The sequence below is a fragment of the Schistocerca americana genome, chromosome 4 (assembly GCF_021461395.2).
Source record: "Schistocerca americana isolate TAMUIC-IGC-003095 chromosome 4, iqSchAmer2.1, whole genome shotgun sequence".
Lineage (NCBI taxonomy): Eukaryota > Metazoa > Arthropoda > Insecta > Orthoptera > Acrididae > Schistocerca > Schistocerca americana.
Window position 1 is genome coordinate 483,628,057 of NC_060122.1, and position 18,667 is coordinate 483,646,723.

At 45.0% G+C, this 18,667-nt stretch overlaps 1 protein-coding gene across 1 annotated transcript in view; it reads right to left on the minus strand.

Moving 5' to 3' along the window:
• The window catches only part of LOC124613568 (inhibitory POU protein-like), a 470,716-nt gene that overhangs the window by 345,174 nt on the left and 106,875 nt on the right, over positions 1-18,667 (minus strand). The gene's annotated exons all lie outside the window — the stretch shown is intronic.

Genomic DNA, 18,667 nt, shown 5'->3' on the forward strand with positions numbered 1-18,667 from the left:
GTTCAATACCTTGCAGATTTATGGACAGCTCTGCAGGATTCATGGTGTCAGTTCCCTCGAGCACTACTCCAGACATAAGTCGAGTCCATGCCACGTCGTGTTGCGGCACTTCCACGCTCGCGATGGTCCTCTACACGACATTAGGCAGGTGTACCAGTTTCTTCGGCTCTTCAGTGCAAGTTCGTAAAAATCTGAGGTGATTTCTTGTTGCGTGATCCTGAATCCGCTGAAAGTCGCCTCGTTTATTTGCAGGTTCAAAAATGGCTCTGAGCACTATGGGACTCAACTGCTGTGGTCATCAGTCCCCTAGAACTTAGAACTACTTAAACCTAACTAACCTAAGGACATCACACACATCCATGCCCAAGGCAGGATTCGAACCTGCGACCGTAGCAGTCGCACGGTTCCGGATATTTGCAGGTTCGGTCGCCAGTCTCCCAGCATCTCTCAAATTCCTCCACTACGACGTAGTGTAGCTTCCTAGTGTAGAAAGAGTAATATTCACTTTCGAGTCTCACCTAACTATTTATCAGAGGTGAGGACTAGTTTATTTATTCCTTGAATACAACTTTTACTGTCGAGCTCTTATACGCAGCATTCACAATTATAAGTTCCCTTCGTCTTTATTAGAACCAGAACAAAATCGGAGTCATTAACAGAACATTTAACAACAGAGATAATAAAAATCAGAGATAATGCAATTTTAACGTTCGTTTTCCTTATACAAGGATTAACGTATGTGGTTCCTAAGCACAGCAAAGTATGGTTCAAATGGTTCAAATGGCTCTGAGCACTATGGGACTCAACTGCTGTGGTCATAAGTCCCCTAGAACTTAGAACTACTTAAACCTAACTAACGTAAGGACATCACACACATCCATGCCCGAGGCAGGATTCGAACCTGCGACCGCAGCGGTCGTGCGGTTCCAGACTGTAGCGCCTTTAACCGCTCGGCCACTTCGGCCGGCACACAGCAAAGGATCTGACACAATTATTTCCGTAATCAAATGTGGTATTACGACGAGATGGTTGCATGGAAATTGTTTTCTTTATTTAATCCTCTGAGTCATATAAGTTTTGCACATAATTAACTTTTATTATATAGCAATCAATGAATACGAGAAGAAATTGGTAAAAAGTTAACAATAAATTGTTTTAACCCTTGAGTGGTCGCGCCTATGTATAAACTGATCCAATAACAAGTAACATTCTCTTGTTGTTTTAGAGTTGCAAACACGTACCTATTCCTTCATATTAGCTTCAGCTAATACTATGGTAAGCTATGTTGTCATTCGTCCAAGAGAGCAGCAAAATATGAAATAAACAGCGAGCTTGGTGAGAAAAAATTTATGATCTATGCCAGAAAATGACTCATGTTCAAAGCCAGCAGCACCAATCGCACAATGATGCAATTGTCTAGAAGATAATTAGTAATCTTATGAGCATTTGGCAGGGATCTCATACAACTGCGCTGTTTAATGTTCCGAGGGGATCACTACTGTGGGGTAACACTTGTACGCGGCAACAGAGTGATACAAATAACGCTTATTTTATTATTGTCTCATTAAACATCTTGTATAATATGAGTTCATTTTATCTTTAACTAAACTAAAATTAAACTATGATTTTTTTTTTCATCCGCGTTTACCGTGTAACATAAAGACAGCTATTTTCTACATGTGTACAAAGTATGCCATCCGCCAGCTCCTTTTACAAAAATCGGCATGCCTGCTCTAGTGTTAAAGAGATGTACCACTTTGGAATACAATCGTAAAATTTATTACAAAATTAATCATTATTATCATAGCAAGCAATGAATACAAGAAGAAACTGGCAAAAAGTAAACAATCAGTTCTTTTAAGACGGTGGTTTCATTTTAGAGCTCCTGTGTCATACAGTTTTCAGCATCCCGTCATTTCATGTGATATATTTGAAAGAAATTTTGCCTTTTTCCTAGACAAAATACCACAATTTCGAAACTTCTATGAATTCATAAAGCCTAAAACAAGTTACAGTCCTCAATTAGAACCAAAAATGAACAGGCAGCTTGGTAATGCGCCGGAGTAACAGACGAAGAACTGCAAGAAGTGAGGAGACGGAGATGTTTGTTTTAGCTGCAGTACACCATGATTCTCATGTCAGCCTGCGAGCCGTTGCTGCAGTCGCTGGTGTCAGTCTCACATCTGTGTGGCGTATAGCACACGGCCACAGGTTTCACCCGCACCACCTGTCACTGATCCAGGAGCTGCATGGCAACGATTTTCGTGCGAGAGTTACATTCTGTGAATGGGCCAAGCGTAATTTCACGCTGGACTCTTTACAACGTCCTATGTTCTCTGATGAGTCCACGTTCAAAAATTATGGTGCAGTGAATCGCTGTAACGTGCACTACTGGGCTGCAGACGATCCTCAGTGGGTACGACCTGTCGACCGTCAACGTAGGTGGTCTATTAATGTATGATGTGGAATCCTTGGGGATGAAATCATCGGACCACACTACTTCCCAGGTACACTGACAGGTGAGTTATATCGCTGATTCATAGTCGACAGTTTGGGTGATCTCCTTGAACATGTGTGTCTACACACGAGAGTCCACATGTGGATGCAGCACGATGGTCACACAGCCCATTCTGCGCGTACTGTTGTGGAAGAACTAAACAACAGGTTTGCAGGGAGGTGGTTGGGGCGCCATGATCCTCATTCATGGCCCGCAAGGTCGCCCAATTTAACACCATTAGATTTCTTTTTGTGGGAATATCTAAAGGATCGCGTTTATGTCACTGAGCCCACATCCCCAGATGATCTAAAACGGCGCATCGAGGACGCATGTTGCTCCGTGACACCGGCGATATTACATCTCGTCCGCAGATCCTTTAGAAGGCTCATTGCATTTTGTATTCAGGAACATGGACACACATTTTGAACATCTCATGTAAATCAACTTCCCACCGCCAGAAGATCCATCATGCACCACACAGCCATCTATTATGTACAGCGTGTGGTATGTGCCCCTGAAACTTTGAAAGGTTGTAGCTCCCAACCTAAAAGTCATAGGAATGTAATTGAAACTGATGTATACACAGCTGGTGTTACTTATTCCAGTGCATGATAGAAACAACTATTGTTCCGTTTAAAAAACTGTATCTTTTTGCTGTAACTCTTTGGATAATAACACAATATACTATGTTCATAGCTCCGCAGACAGTGTAACTTTTCTTATGGTGACCTACCGCAATAAATATTTCAGTCGCCTATTACTTCGTAACTTACAGAGGCAAACACATTTGGTGAAACACCCTGTATACTGAAAGCCAATATGGCACCTTGCGACTCTGTACAGAAGGAAGATAGTATGCATGTGATTAGGTGTTGCTCTTCCATCTCATTGGTCTACGTTCAAATGCACGTTCAGAATATCTGACATCCAAGCTGTTGCTCTGCACGTTGGGAAAGACTTCCAACGTGATTTTCCACTCTCTGATATCAGAAACTCGGCACTTTCATCTCTCGAATGCACGGTCCGTGTGCCGACAGCCTTAGACGATAACGTGCGCGTGCGTATTTGTGTGGTTAGGGCGTCCCATCGAGTAGACCGTTCGCCTCGTGCAAGTCTTTTTAGGTGACGCCACTTCTGCAAGTTACGTGTCGGTTAGTATGCAATGATGATGAACACAACACAACACAACACCCATTCCCCGAGGGGAGAAAGTCTCCGACCCGATCGAGAATTCGACCCGTGCCTCTCGCTTGGTATTCTGCCGCGCTGACAATTCAACTATGGAGCCGGACTAGACGATTATAGGCTCTTCCGGCGTTGCTAGAAGGAGGCGCAGGTTGGGTTGACTACCTGCCACGCGGCTGTATTACACGCGCTCAATGCGCTCGCTAGCCTCTTGGCCAACGCTGATCGCCATCACTTGGTCGGTGTACTACTACATTCGAGGCGTCTCCCGACACTGCCGACTTGGACACTGGCATAGCCAGATCCCGAGTGAGACTCAGACGCCGTCTCGGAAGGGTTAATGCTATGACAAAACTGTTTATTCAAAAGAGAAGATTCACCTTCATCGTTATTGTTAATGTCACCTGTAAACTTCTTTACACCTCTAATTATGTCAGTGACAGGGGAATCTCCACAGAAACATAAAGACATTCAGTCACACACTCATCTGCATCTTCATTTTCACCAGAAACATCTGAGTAATCAGCATCAGAAACTTCCGATAGTATTTCTGATTAATTTCTTTCCATCTTCTGAAGAGGGCATCTAAAAGCTGGCGGAACTTCAAGACGAAAATTGTAAGTATCTGAAATATCAAAATATAATCAAAACGCTAAATAAGCAAAAATAACATGAAGGCAATCAAGTGTGATAGATTGATAACTGGTGTAAACACCTAAATAGGCGAAGTACTTAAAATACACTCTAATCAAAAAGAAAAACCACGCACCACTAAAGAATTCTCCAAATGGGACGGATATCGGCTCTAGGACCTTCATTCTGGAACCGCGCGACAGCTACGGTCGCAGGTTCGAATCCTGCCTCGGGCATGGATGTGTATGATGTCCTTAGGTTACTTAGGTTTAAGTAGTTCTAAGTTCTAGGGGACTGATGACCTCAGATGTTAAGTCACATAGTGCCATAGTGCTCAGAGCCATTTGAACGGATATCGGTAGATGTGGTATACATATACAAACAAGCAAATTATTACAGTTTCAGAAGAAGTGGATGATTCATTCAAAAGAAACACCTTCACAAACTGAGCACGTCAGTACCGCTTTGGTCCACCTCTGGCACTTATACAAGCAGTTATTCGGCTTCGCATTGACTAACAGAGTTGTTTGATATCCTCCTAAGGAATATCGTGCCAAATTCAGTCTAAGTGGCGCGTTAAATCGTAAATATCCCGAGCTGGTTGGAGGGCCCTGCCCATAATGCTCTAAACGTTCTCTGTTATGGAGAAAGTCGGTGACCTTGCTGGCCAAAGGATGAGTTGAGAAGCAGTAGTAAACGGGGAGTAAAATATCGTCGACGTTTCGGTGGGATGTAAGGGCGCCGCGGATGAGAAGCAAAGGAGTCCTATCACGAAAAGAAATTGCAACCCATACATTCACTTGTGGTTGTCGGGACGTATGGCGGATCACAGGTTGGTATCCCATCGCTGTCCTTGGCGCCTCCAGTCAAGTGGTCGCTGGTTATCAGAGCTAAGACTGAAGGGGGACTAATCACTGAAGACAATTCTACTCCAGTCAATGTGATTCCAGGCTGAAGACGTCTCTGGAGACGCTCCAGACAGAGGTGGGATACCAACCTGATTGTCACCCGCCATACGGTCCAACAACCAGCAGTGATCAACTGAGATGCCGTTTCTTCTCATGGCAGGACTTCTCTAGTTATCATCCGCCACCCTTACAGCATAGCAGTACGTCGTCGATATTCTCCGCCCTGTTTTGTTGCCCTTCAGGGGAAGCCATCCTGTCAAGATAATGCCCAGCCTTTCACGGCGAGGGTTCCTACTGCTTGCCTTCGTTCGTCCCAAACCCTAGGCCAGGAAGATCGCCGGATCTCTCCCCAATCGAGAATATTTAGAGCATTATGGTCAGGGTCTTCCAGCTAGCTCAGAGGTTTCGTCGATATAACGCACCAACTGGACAGAATCTGACATGATATCCCTTAGAAGGACGCCCACGAACTGTAGCAATCAATGGCAAGCAAAATAATGCTTGCATAAGGGCCAGAAGCAGACTAACGCTTTACTGATTTACTCAGTTTTTGAAGCTCTCCATCCTGAATAAATTATCGAATTTTTATGAAATTCTTATTATCGATTGTCGTCCAGTTCGAATGATTCATTTTTAGCGTGTCGCATTTTTTTGGTTTAGTGAGTATATCGCAGCAGATGACATCCGCAGACAGTATGTAGAAAACAAAAGCGACGTATCTCAAGATCCATCCGTAACGGATGGCGCACGTGAAGCTAGTAAACCCGGGATCCGTTTGCAGTGTGGTATGGTCGCATAAGCTGCAGCCCAGTTACCTGACTGCCAGTTTGTTTGCCTGACTGCCCGCTCGACAACTGTTTGCTCAGCTTTGTCCGCCCTTGCCTATGGCCTGCCGAGTGCTTACCGGAAAGCACGTGGTTCATGACAGCCTAGACTCTGTAATGGTAGCTGTAGGGAAGCTGAAGGGCAAATACGGTTGACTGATGCAATATGGAGCGGGCAGACAGCAGCTGCAGTGATTTCACACTACGTACAGTGTGTCAACCAAATCGTCCGCGACGATGAGATGTATGCACGCTGGGTACCGAAATGCTTACCAATAAGAATAAAGACGCAAAAAAAGCAATTGCATCCAATCTGTTGCACTATCGTTCAGAGGAGGTCGTCGGAGGTATGTCTTTGAAGATACAGAGAACGTCAGAAATAGTTGGTTGAGGATGCACGGCCACGATTTTTACCGAACAAATATCTATGTTTTTTCTTTCAAGATGGGTAAAAAATGTGGTTATAGATAGTGATTATACTGAAAAGGAACAAATTAATCGTGAATGTCGCAACTGTTATCCTATGCAAATAGCATTTACTTTTCTTGTAAAATAAAAATAAAGAAAAATAGCAAGCATTACATGCTTACTGAGCCTCGTATCACGTGTTGGGTAGAAGTGCACTGTGGCATTCCCGGCAATGCAAAAGTAAATAAGCTAACCAAAGTACCCATCTATGACAGGCGGAAGAGGATAGGTGAAATACCAGCTGCAAACCATTAAAAACTTATCAAATTAATAATCAGAGACAAGTGGAACACACAAAGGCAAAGTTTATCCCAAAGCGAAACCGGAGCTGATTAGTAGCTTCTGCCACGAGAAACGTCGATACTCCAAACAGGGTTTCTTAATCTCTTCGGTAAGTGGAGCTCTTTAAGGTGCTCTTCCGTCGTGCACACCTCGTTTGTTTTTATTTAACTGTATTATTTGCGACCAAAATACGTTTCATAGAATGGTTTCAAAGTTAACTCAAAACTTCTGAAAGTAACTTAAATTTAAAACAACATAATAAAATAAAAATCTCACGAGGTAGAAAAATCAGCCATCCAGTTGCAAAGCAAAGTTTTACAGGCCGTTGACCTAGGTTTCGATATTTTTAAAAATATCTCCTTCAGAAGGAGTGGGCCTTGTTACGTCACATGATGGTACATTAGATTAGATGAAGCCAAGAGGCTGTTATCATATATAAAATTGACAAACCAAAATAATCCCATGCCATTGCTTAAGATAGCAGCCAGATTACATACGAGTACATGGTACTGGCTGGTTTCTAAAGCCGTAGCTCGGGATTATTCTTGTTTCGCAGCTGGTTGGCTGATTTAAGATTTTTTAAAATCTTAAATTTAAATTTTAACGTGATCAGTGGTACTGGTTCTTATTTTCACAAATATACGGGTTTACCCAAAAATCTGTCAGAATGTGAAAATGCATTAATTGATGGAAGAATGTGGGTAGAGAAGTAGAACTTGACACACAAGCTTGAAATGACATGGGGTTTTACTGAACCCCAGAGTGAAAAAGCCGGCCGACAGCCGGCGCTTGACAGCAACATGTCAGTGACGGCGTGGAGAATCCTATATAAAATTGGCAGTTGTGAGAGAGGTAGTCAGGTGCGCCAGCAGTCGTGGAATGTTGACGTCACCAGAAAAGTGAGTATCGCGTGTTGCGCCACCACCTCCGTCATGCTGGGCCTCCCAGATTCACAGACTTGAATCAGTGCGATTATTGGTTGTGGGGTTACCGGTCGTCCGACCTCACTAGGTATGTTAAAAGACAATGCCCGAAGGTAATCTACAAACATGCCTACTGAAAAGTTGTACTGTGCTGTTCACAACATTCTCTCAAGACTCAGGTACTGCTGGTAAATGACGGCCTACATGTTGAGCATTTGTTGCCTAAAAACCAACTGTTATGCTAATTGTTGTTTCTATGTCATATGAAGCGCTTTCTGTTGATCATTTTGTACTCTTTTTTTTTTTTTGTTTCAACAAAACCCCCATTTCATATCCCCTCGCACTAGGCCAGCGACCATTATATGAATAACTGTGCACAACCTCTCTACCATTTTAGGCCGGTAATAATAAGAGTGCTCTTGTTGTTAAAACTTTTTATTAATGTGTTTCGCGTTCGGCCGTCATCAGAATATCAGAGAAAGATGTGATACGGAGTATCGTTTCAAGTGGTACGATGATTGATGTTACAATATACATTACCTAATCAAAAGTATCCGAGCACCCTATTTAATGCGGAACTACCACCATGTGTCGCAAGAGGTGGACGCGCCAGTATAAAAAAGAGCAGTGAGTACAGTGTTCTCGCCATACAAGCTGTAACACCAGAATGGGTAGGTCAGGAGAGCTCAGCGACTTCGAACGCGGACTAGTTACTGAATGTCAACTGAGTAACAAATCAGCCAGGGGCATCTCAGCCACCGGCCGGTGTGGCCGAGCGGTTCTAGGCCCTTCAGTCTGGAACCGCGAGACCGCTACAGTCGCAGGTTCGAATCCTGCCTCGGGAATGGATGTGTGTGATGTCCTTAGGTTGGTTAGGTTTAAGTAGAACTAAGTTCTAGGGGACTGATGACCTCCGATGTTAAGTCCCATAGTGCTCAGAGCCATTTGAACCATTTTTGCATCTCAGCCTTTCAAAAGCTACCCGAGTCGACTGGTGGTGATGTGGGTGAAAGTGGAAACACTACGGAACAACGACAGCTAAACCGACACCAGATTGACCTCGTGTATTGACGCACAGGGACAGCTGAGCTTTGGGATGATGGTTGTAAAAATCTCACAGAATCACTGGCGAGTTCCAGGGTGCTAGAAGGAGTCCAGCTAGCACACTGACTGTGCAAAAGGGGATCAAAAGAATTGAGTGCAATGCTCAAGTAGTTCCTCACAAATCACGCTTCTCTGTAGTCATTTTTAATCGACGACTGAGGTGGTTTCAAGAGCCATACCACTTGGCAATGGATGGCTGAAAACGAGTGATTTGGTGCCATGAATCACGCTATATACTATGTCAATCCGCTGGCTGGGTTTGGCTTCTGCAAAAGGCTGTAGAGCGTAACTTGTCATGTGTAGCGCTAACAGTGGAGTACAGAAGAGGTTGTGTTACGGTGTAGGGGTGTTTTTCGTGGTTATGGCGTGGTCCTCTTATTGAGCTTAACAAAATGTTAAAACGGAGGCACATTAACGCATTTTACAGCTTGTGTAGTGCGTACAGTAGAGGTAAATTTCGGAGACGATGATTGTATCACGATGACAATAATGCAGCCTGTCTTATAGAAGCATCTGTGAGGTAATGGTTTGTGGGCGATAACATTGTAATGGACTGGCCTGCCCATAGTCCCGATCTGAACTCAGTGGAATACCATTTGGATGAATACCATTAGGGTGTCGTCTACGTTCCAGACCCCAGCGCCCAGCATCACTGTCTTCATTGGTTTCAGCGCCTGAGAAAGAACGTGCCACCATTCTTTGTCAGACATTCAGACAGCTCATTGGAAGTGTCCTAAGCTGATTTCAATCCGTCATAAAGGCAAATGCTTGATCCACTGCTTATTAATGTCCACTGATAGGCGTCCGGATACTTTTGACTAGATAGTGTGTACCTCTTAATACTCTGTATTAACTTTTCTGCAGCATTCTGTTGGTGACCCAAAGCGCAATCACGTTAACGAGTTGGTTGTTTGGGGGAGGAGACCAAACAGCGATGTCATCGGTCTCATCGGATTAGGGAAGGACGGGAAAGGAAGTCGGCCGTGACTTTTCAAAGGAACCATCCCGGCATTTGCCTCGAGCGATGTAGGGAAATCACGGAAAACCTAAATCAGGATGGCCGGACGCGGGACTGAACCGTCGTTCTCCTGAATGCAAGTCTTGTTATTAAGGGCCCACACTGAGCTGACAACTCACGGGATAGCGATATGCTCATATACAGATGGAGGTAGTATCGCATACACAAGGTATAAAGAGGTAGTGCACCGCTGGAGCTGTCATTTGTACTGATATGATTCTTCTAAAAAGATTTCCGACGAGATTGTGGCCGCACGTTGGGAGTTACCACACTTGGGACGGGGAATAGTAGTTGGAACTAGACGCATGGGATCTTCCCTTTCGGAAATTGCTATAGAATTCAATATTCCATTATATACACTGTCAAGAGGATCCGAGAACACCAAATTTCAGGCATTACCTCTCACCACAGGCAACTCAGTAACCATAGGCCTTCACTTAACGACCGAGAGCAGCGGCGTTTTCGTGGAGCTGTCAGTGCTGACAGACAAGCAACACTGCGTGAAATAACCTCAGAAATCAATGTGAGACATACGACGAACGAACTCGCTAGGGCACTGAAATTTGGCGTTAATGGTCTGTGGTAACAGACGCTGGACCGCGAGTGCCTTTACTAACAGTTTGACACCGCCAGCAGTGCCTCTCCTGGGTTCGTGACAATATCGGTTGGACTCTAGATGACTGGAAAACCGTAACCTGGACAGATGTGGCAGATTACAGTTGGTAAGTAGTCAACAAGACACTGCGTAAGCTGGTAGTGGCTGCATAATGGTGTCAGCTGACTTTACATGGAATGGACTGGGTCCTCTGGTCCATCTGAACCGATCATTGACTGGAAATGGCTTTTCAGCCATTCATGATGTCCCGAAACACGTGACGAGGCCACAATTGTTCGTGATTTTGGTTTGAAGAAAATTATGGGTAATTCAAGTCAACTATGTGGCCAGCCTGATCATTCGACACGAATCCCATCGAACATTTATGGGACATAATCGGAAGGTCAGTTCGTACAGAAAATCCTGCACCGGAAATACTTTAGCAATTATGGACAGCTAAAGAGGCAGCATGGCTCAATACTCGTATTTGTGAAGGGGACTTCCAACGACTTGTTGCATCAATGGGACGTCGAGTTGCTGCTCTACACCAGGCCAAAGGTGGTCTGTTACGATATTAAGAGGCATCCCATGACTTTTGTCACTTCACTGAAAAGCAGTGTCGCCGGCCACTGTGGTCGAGCGGTTCTAGGCGATTCAGACCGGAATCGCGCTGCTGCTGCGGTCGCAGGTTCGAATCCTGTCTCGGGCATGGGTGTGTGATGTCCTTAGGTTAGTTAGGTTTAAGTAGTTCCAAGTCCAAGGGACTGGTGACAGATGTTAAGTCCCATAGTGCTTAGAGCCATTTGGACAATTTTTTCTGAAAAGCAGCGATGAGGATGCGTAGAGTAATTGATCCTGTAAGGGTAGTATTTGATGTTGAAGCACGAAGTACTCTCCGCCACATACCGTAATGTGAATTGAATTGTATAGATGTAGCTACCTGAAGATTTGTACACTACTGGCCATTAAAATTGCTACACTACGAAGATGACGTGCTACAGACGCGAAATTTAACCGACAGGATGAAGATGCGGTGATATGCAAATGATCAGCTTTTCAGAGCATTCACACAAGTTTGGCGCCGGTGGCGACATCTACAACGTGCTGACATGAGCAAAGATTCGAACCGATTTCGAATACACAACAGCAGTTGACCGGCGTTGCCTGGTGAAACGTTGTTGTGACGCCCCTTGTAAGGAGGAGAAACGCGTACCAACACGTTTCCGACTCTGATAAAGGTCGGATTGCAGTCTATCGTGATTGCGGTTTATCGTATCGCGACATTTCTGCTCGCGTTGGTCGAGATCCAATGACTGTTTAGCAGAATATGGAATCGGTGGGTTCACGAGGGTAATACGGAACGCCGTGCTGGATCCCAACGGCCTCGTATCACTAGCAGTCGAGATTACAGGCATCTTATCCTCATGGCTGTAACTGATCGTGCAGCGACGTCTCGATCCCTGAGTCAACAGATGGGGACGTTTCTGAGACAACAACCATCTGCACGAACAGTTAGACGACGTTTGCAGCAGCATGGACTATCAGCTCGGAGACCATGGCTGTGGTTACCCCTGACGCTGCCTGCGATGGTGTACTCAAAGACGAACCTGGGTGCACGAATGGCAAAACGTCATTTTTTCGGATGAATCCAGGTTCTGTTTACAGCATCATGATAGTCGTATCCGTGTTTGGCGACATCGTGGTGAACGCATACTGGAAGCGTGTATTCGTCATCGCCATACTGGCGTATCACCCGCCGTGATGGTATGGGGTGCCATTGGTTACACGTCTCGGTCACATCTTGTTCACATTGACGGCACTTTGGACGTTACATTTCAGATGTGTTACGACCCGTGACTCTACCCTTCATTCGATCCCTGCGAAACCCTACATTTCAGCAGGATAATGCACGACCGCATGTTGCAGGTCCTGTACGGGCCTTTCTGGATACAGAAAATGTTCGACTGCTGTCCTGGCCTGCACATTCTCCAGATCTCTCACCAATTGAAAACGTATGGTCAATGGTGGCCGAGCAACTGGCTCGTCACAATACGCCAGTCACTACTCTCGATGAACTGTGGTATCGTGTTGAAGCTGCATGGGCAGCTGTACCTGTACACGCCATCCAAGCTCTGTTTGACTGAATGCCCAGGTGTATCAAGGCCGTTATTACGGCCAGAGGTGGTTGTTATGGGCACTGATTTCTCAGGACCTATGCACCCAAATTGCGTGAAAATGTAATCACATGTCAGTTCTAGTATAATATGTTTGTCCAATGAATACCTGTTCATCATCTGCATTTCTTCTTGGTGTAGCAATTTTAATGCCCTGTAGTGTATATTGGCATCAGTCCACGTCGTGAGAGGGGTGGTTAGATTAGGGCGCAGAAATGTCGTCGCTACAGGAGCTGGGGCAGACAAGTGTTCACGTGTGAGGTGGGCGCTATGACGACCGCCAGCAGGTGTTGCGGCGCAAGCTGGGCGAGTGGGAGGCGCGTGACAGCGCGAGACGGCTGGAAGTGACAGCAGGCGGCTGGAGCGCGCCGGCTGACAGCGGCCGCGGTCTGCAATTACCGGCTGTCCGCCAGTGGCGCCGGCGCCGCCCCCGCAGGCTAACGTAATTCTTGTTAATATTGCACGCCGGCCGGCGCGCCGCGTTGTGCGCCAATTAACCGCGCCCGCTAAACCAGGGGGGCGGGCCTGCGCGCGTCCACCGCCGCCGCTGCTCTGTTTTCAAACAAGGCCGGCTCCTGGCGCTGGGCGCCGAAGGCTGACACGTAGAGGCAGGTTCTACGTCACATGCAACGTGATGTTGGAAAATCGAGGGGCCTAGTAATACCAGATGCCAAGCTGTGAAACGATGAAGCAGTAATGCATATACTTGAGTGGTGACTGTTCTGTCGGACATCGCTGGAGGTGACACGGCTGGTACATTCATTTATATGAAATAGAGAAGGGAAGGGATGGGTGGCAATTCGTGACTTCCAGTCGCACAGAATATTAAGGTAATGCAATGGCGAAAGCCGAAAATGTTTGCCGAAACGGGACTCGAATCTGGATTTATAGCTTCTTATGAACGGTTGCTTTAACCATTTTGGCGACAGGACACAGCACCTGACCGTCTCAAATTTCCAACCCAACGCCCTCTGTAATGCAGCGTCCCTTGTGCATTAACCCGAACTTGCAAATTGATTCCCTTAGGAGTGCGCACGATATTTGTGCGTCCGCACTCAAACAAACGTTAAGAAGCCGATGCGCCCTTACAAATTTATAGCCTTTATATTTGATTCGTGTCATTTCTGCCGGACTTGTTTCAGTGCAGATGTACTAATATCATCCGAACTCCTACGAGAATCAACAGTTTGCGAGTATGCGGTCGATGTACGAGGGACGCTGCATTACAGCGTGTGGTAAGTTGGAAATTTAAGTTGGTCAGGGACCGTGACGGTGTGGCTGAAGCGGTTAAGGCAGTCGCTCATGAGAAGCGGTAAATGCGAGTTCGAGTTCTGGTCCGGCACAAATTTTCAGCTTTTGCCATCGCATTACTACGGTGCCCAGTGCGGCTGGAAGTGACAAATTCCCGAATATGTCTTACCTTTCTTTCTCCTCTCTCTATTTAATAAGCCGGCGTTGTGGCCGAGCGGTTCTAGGCGATTCAGCCCGAAACTGTACTGCTGCTATGGTCGCAGGTTCGAAGCCTGCCTCGGGCATGGATGTGTGTGATGTCAAAATGGCTCTGAGCACTATGGGACTTAACAGCTGTGGTCATCAGTCCCCTAGAACTTAGAACTACTTAAACCTAACTAACCTAAGGACATCACACACACCCATGCCCGAGGCAGGATTCGATCCAGTGACCGTAGCAGTCGCGCGGTTCTGGACTGCGCGCCTAGAACCGCGAGACCACCGCGGCCGGCCGTGTGATGTCCTTCGGTTGGTTAGGTTTGAGTTGTTCTAAGTCTAGGGGACTGATGACCTCATGTGTTAAGTCCCACAGTGCTCAGAGCCATTTGAACCATCTATTTCATATAAACGTTGATACAGGTCTAGTCTCTCTCCTCATTTCATTACATTGCTAAAGTAATTGTACGCATAAACCCACAAGATGCATACTTGTGTTAATCGATACTGCACACGGTACTCAGTATGTTCTACGTAAAACACACGTTCGGGAGCTAGTGAAGTCATTTGGATCTGCAAGTGATACGATAATAACAGTTTCTTATACGGAGTTGTTTGGTCACGGTAGCTAATCAACCACAGCTCTGGTTGGGAGATTTTGGAGAAGTGAAATTATATCCAAAGTCTACTGCGGAATGACATCAAAACCATCTGTCTTCCGCAAAACTCGAGGCGACATTGAAACTTGACAGTGCTCGATAAGTGAACTTTGGAAATGCCATACTGGATTTCGCTGTATGTCATTGTTTTCGTATTATAACCCGCACTTCAAGGCAACGACATATTGATGATTTACCTCAAACACATGACTCTTGGTACGATTTGTTATAATTAAATGTCGGTTAGTAACATATCGCCGGTAGAAGCCTTCAGGAGATCCCAACACGAAAGGTAAGGGGATTGGAACTTTAATAGTGACAACTATTACTTACAGCTCGTACAAAATAGATACATATTTCAAAGTTTTATTGACCTTAAAGTAGTCACCAGCATTGTGTATAACTCGTTACCAGCGATGTGGAAGTCGTAGGATACTTTTAGCAGTGCCAGTTGTGTTGACAGTTCGAGCGGCGTGGTCTATTGCCCGACGAATTTGTAGCAGTTCTGAAGCGAATGCCGTGAAGTGTTTCATTCAGTTTATAAATCGAGTTGAACTTACGAGATTTTACGTCAGGGGAGTGCAGTAGGCGGTATAGCACTTAGCAGTCCCATCAGTCAAACAAATCAGTAACAACTTCCACTGTACGTGCTTGAGCGTTGTCCTGCAAGATGATGGTTAGGTTCTGCGGAAAGTGTGATCACTTCTGTCTCTATGCTGTTCATTTTTTGAACACGACCTATGACGAACTTAGAGACAGAAGCGGTGACACTTTCTGCAGGACCTGATCATCATTTTGCAGGACAATGCTCAAGCACGTACAGTGCAAGCTGTTACTGATTTGTTTGACTGATGGGGCTGCTTAAGTGCTATACCGCCTACTGCACTCCCCTGACGTAAAATCTTCTAAGTTCAACTCGATTTATAAACTGAATGAAACACTTCATGGCATTCGCTTCAGAACTGCTACAAATTCGTCGGGCAACGGACAGCGCCGCTCGAAATGTCAACACAACTGGCACTGCTAAGCGTATCCTACGACTTCCACATCGCTGGCAACGAGTTATACACAATGCTGGTGACTACTTTAAAGGTCTGTAAAACTTTGAAACACGTATCTATTTTGTACGAGCTGTAAGTAAATAGTTGCCACTATTAAAGTTCCAGTCGGCAGCTCGTGGTCTCGCGGTAGCGTTCTCGCTTCCCGAGCACGGGGTCTCGGGTTCGATCCACGACGGGGTCAGGGATTTTCACCTGCCTCTAAATGCCTTGGTGTTGTTGTGTCTTCTTCATCATCATCATTCATCCACATCACGGTCGGAGGAAGGCAATGGGAAACCACCTCCACTTGGACCTTGCCTAGTACGGGGATGCGGGTCCAACTCTCGTACAACTGCTGAAAGTTGTATCCGTTCGACATGGTTTATTGGTTACAGACGGGGAGTTATGAAGCGGAAAGAAGCTGGTTCGTGTCCTGCATATTTTTATGCATTTTCACATTTGTAAAAGATTCTAGAGCGTTATTATTAGTGTGATAAGAGCGCCCTCTCTCAGGAATGAGTTTGTTCGATTTAGTGACTTCAGGCTCATACAGAAACGAAAGACTAAATTACCGCGATTGAAAATAGCGGCAGCGACTGTAAATGTCTTGCTTATCACAAATATTTGACTATTTATTACCGAATATGTCGCGATTTCCGCGAGTCCACACACACACCGCATTTCCATAAACCTCGATGCGACCACAAAACTCAGTAGCAGTGGACAAATGTGCTGGACGAGTACACGTCATTTTGACGTCATTTCCCAGCAAACTTCAGGTGAAACTCTGATATGTGGCCCGACGTATCTACTCAATCCTTCGCCATCCATGCTAATACAGTATGTTCATACACTCTCACGCTTGGATGCTTGCAACTTAACCCACAGAAGCTACACGAAATAGCCTGAACGTCCAGTCTTACGCGCTCATTTTTTGAGCATGTTCGAAATGATCTATTTCATTCGTTTCGTCATCTGAAGAAAATAGTATTAGAGACAGACTACAAGTTTGAATTCCTCTAGTATATTTCATCACGAACGGGGATCAGGTACGAGTGAATGTCTTGAAATGTTAAAAATAAGATACGAAAGTGGAGAGGAATGAAGTTAGCTTAATTAGAGTGAGATACGGGATGAGAAATCAGTTGAAGCGCTGAGAAGCGTAAGTGTCTAAAGCACACCGTCATCATTTCGAGACATTAATATGTATGCATGCTCCTGTCACCAGTTGATCTAATGGTGAACCAGTTTTATCTACATCTGTAGACCTACACTGTATATATGAACATTCATGAAAAGCTGTCTCATGATTTCTTGGATATTCATTTCCATATGTGTCCAAAGCACAAAGCGTAAGTTTGTTGCTCTACACTGCTCAAGTGTTAATTAAGGCTGGTAATATAATTTAGCTTCTATATAACGTCTTTGGTAGTACACCATAATGGAACGTATTTCAGCATTTTAATGTCAGCCTCAAGCCACAGAATGTGCTTTATGGAAATAATGACAACGAAGACCATGAAATGTTGGAATAGGTCATAATTATACGTTGGCACATTTAGTACCAATTCTTTATGTTCCGATTCTAGTTTCACATTAATTACAAATTTTGCAGCTGTCAACAACTATTGTCACTAGCCTACACATTGATATTTTGTAGACTAACATTAATAATAAATATAATCTCAAACATTAATTAATATCTCATAACAGAAAATGGGTCATTATTTTTTATAGGAAGTAAAAAATGTTGAGGCCTGGTTTAGAAATTAGTCAGACCTATTAGATTGGTGGTTTGTCAATAGATTCGATTTTTATGATCACCTATTTTTCTCAGAACTTCGTCTTTGTGCTTTGGGTCCTTGTAGTTCTAAGTGCCTCATTTACATTCTCTTTTACCGTTCATTTGTACCTTATTATGTCTGGCGTAAAATGCCGAGAGGTGTTTTCGCAGGTTACTGAAAGCGAGTTCTACGAATAACATCATGAAAAAAACGAAGAAAAAATCACTGATAACAGCACAAATAGTGAGCATAGGTAGAGACAGGGTAAATTATGATTTGAAAGTGGAAATTTCAGACACATCACAAGCTATAAATCACGAAAATATTCTGGGAATATTGTTCCGACAGAAATAAATGTGTGCTAATTGTAATTGGGCATTTACTTTCTATTTGTCTTCGGTCCCCATGAGGCCATACGACGAAACTGTCATCGTTGGTAGCAACCGTCTCCCCTACCGCCCAGTGGCAGAGAAGATGAACAACTAGTACAGGAGGTACTCGGGTTCACTTAAGGTGGCAAGCACAGCTGCGGCGGTGGCATCATATAGTAATGACAAAGTATAATTACCAGTTTTCAAATTAAAAACTTGATGTAATATTTTTTTAGTGTGCACAAGCAAGCATTACGTAAGCGCTACAGTAGACTGACCGCGCAGACCAACCCAGAGGTCCAAGAGGAGCGCTTCATAATAGTTGTTAGGGACTTTGGCTACGGAGGGGCCCTGCATAGCTCTTCAGGGAAGCGTCACGCTGCCGTATAACGGCCGTAGCCTCAAGTTGAGGGAAGGCAAAGAGGTGACCCTCGGCCGGAGCGCGGCAAACAGCCCGAACGTTGTCAGGGAGATGGAAGCAAAATAGCGCGGAGGTGAGAGCTGCCATCGTGCTGTAAGAGGTACTACCATCTGCAGTAGTATGACGTAGTAAATCGTCCCGCTCAAGCATTGCAATTTTTCTGGAAATTTCGAGGTAGTTCGCCTTTTGTCCTGCAGGGGCATAGTCTTGCTGCTTTAAGTCCAAGCGCTACCAATCGCGAGCCGATGTGAGAGCAGTGAGTCGTCGTTCGGATTTCGTGCTTGTAGTTGCGTCACTCTAGAATTATTTTGTTCACTATAGCGGGTAATTACGAG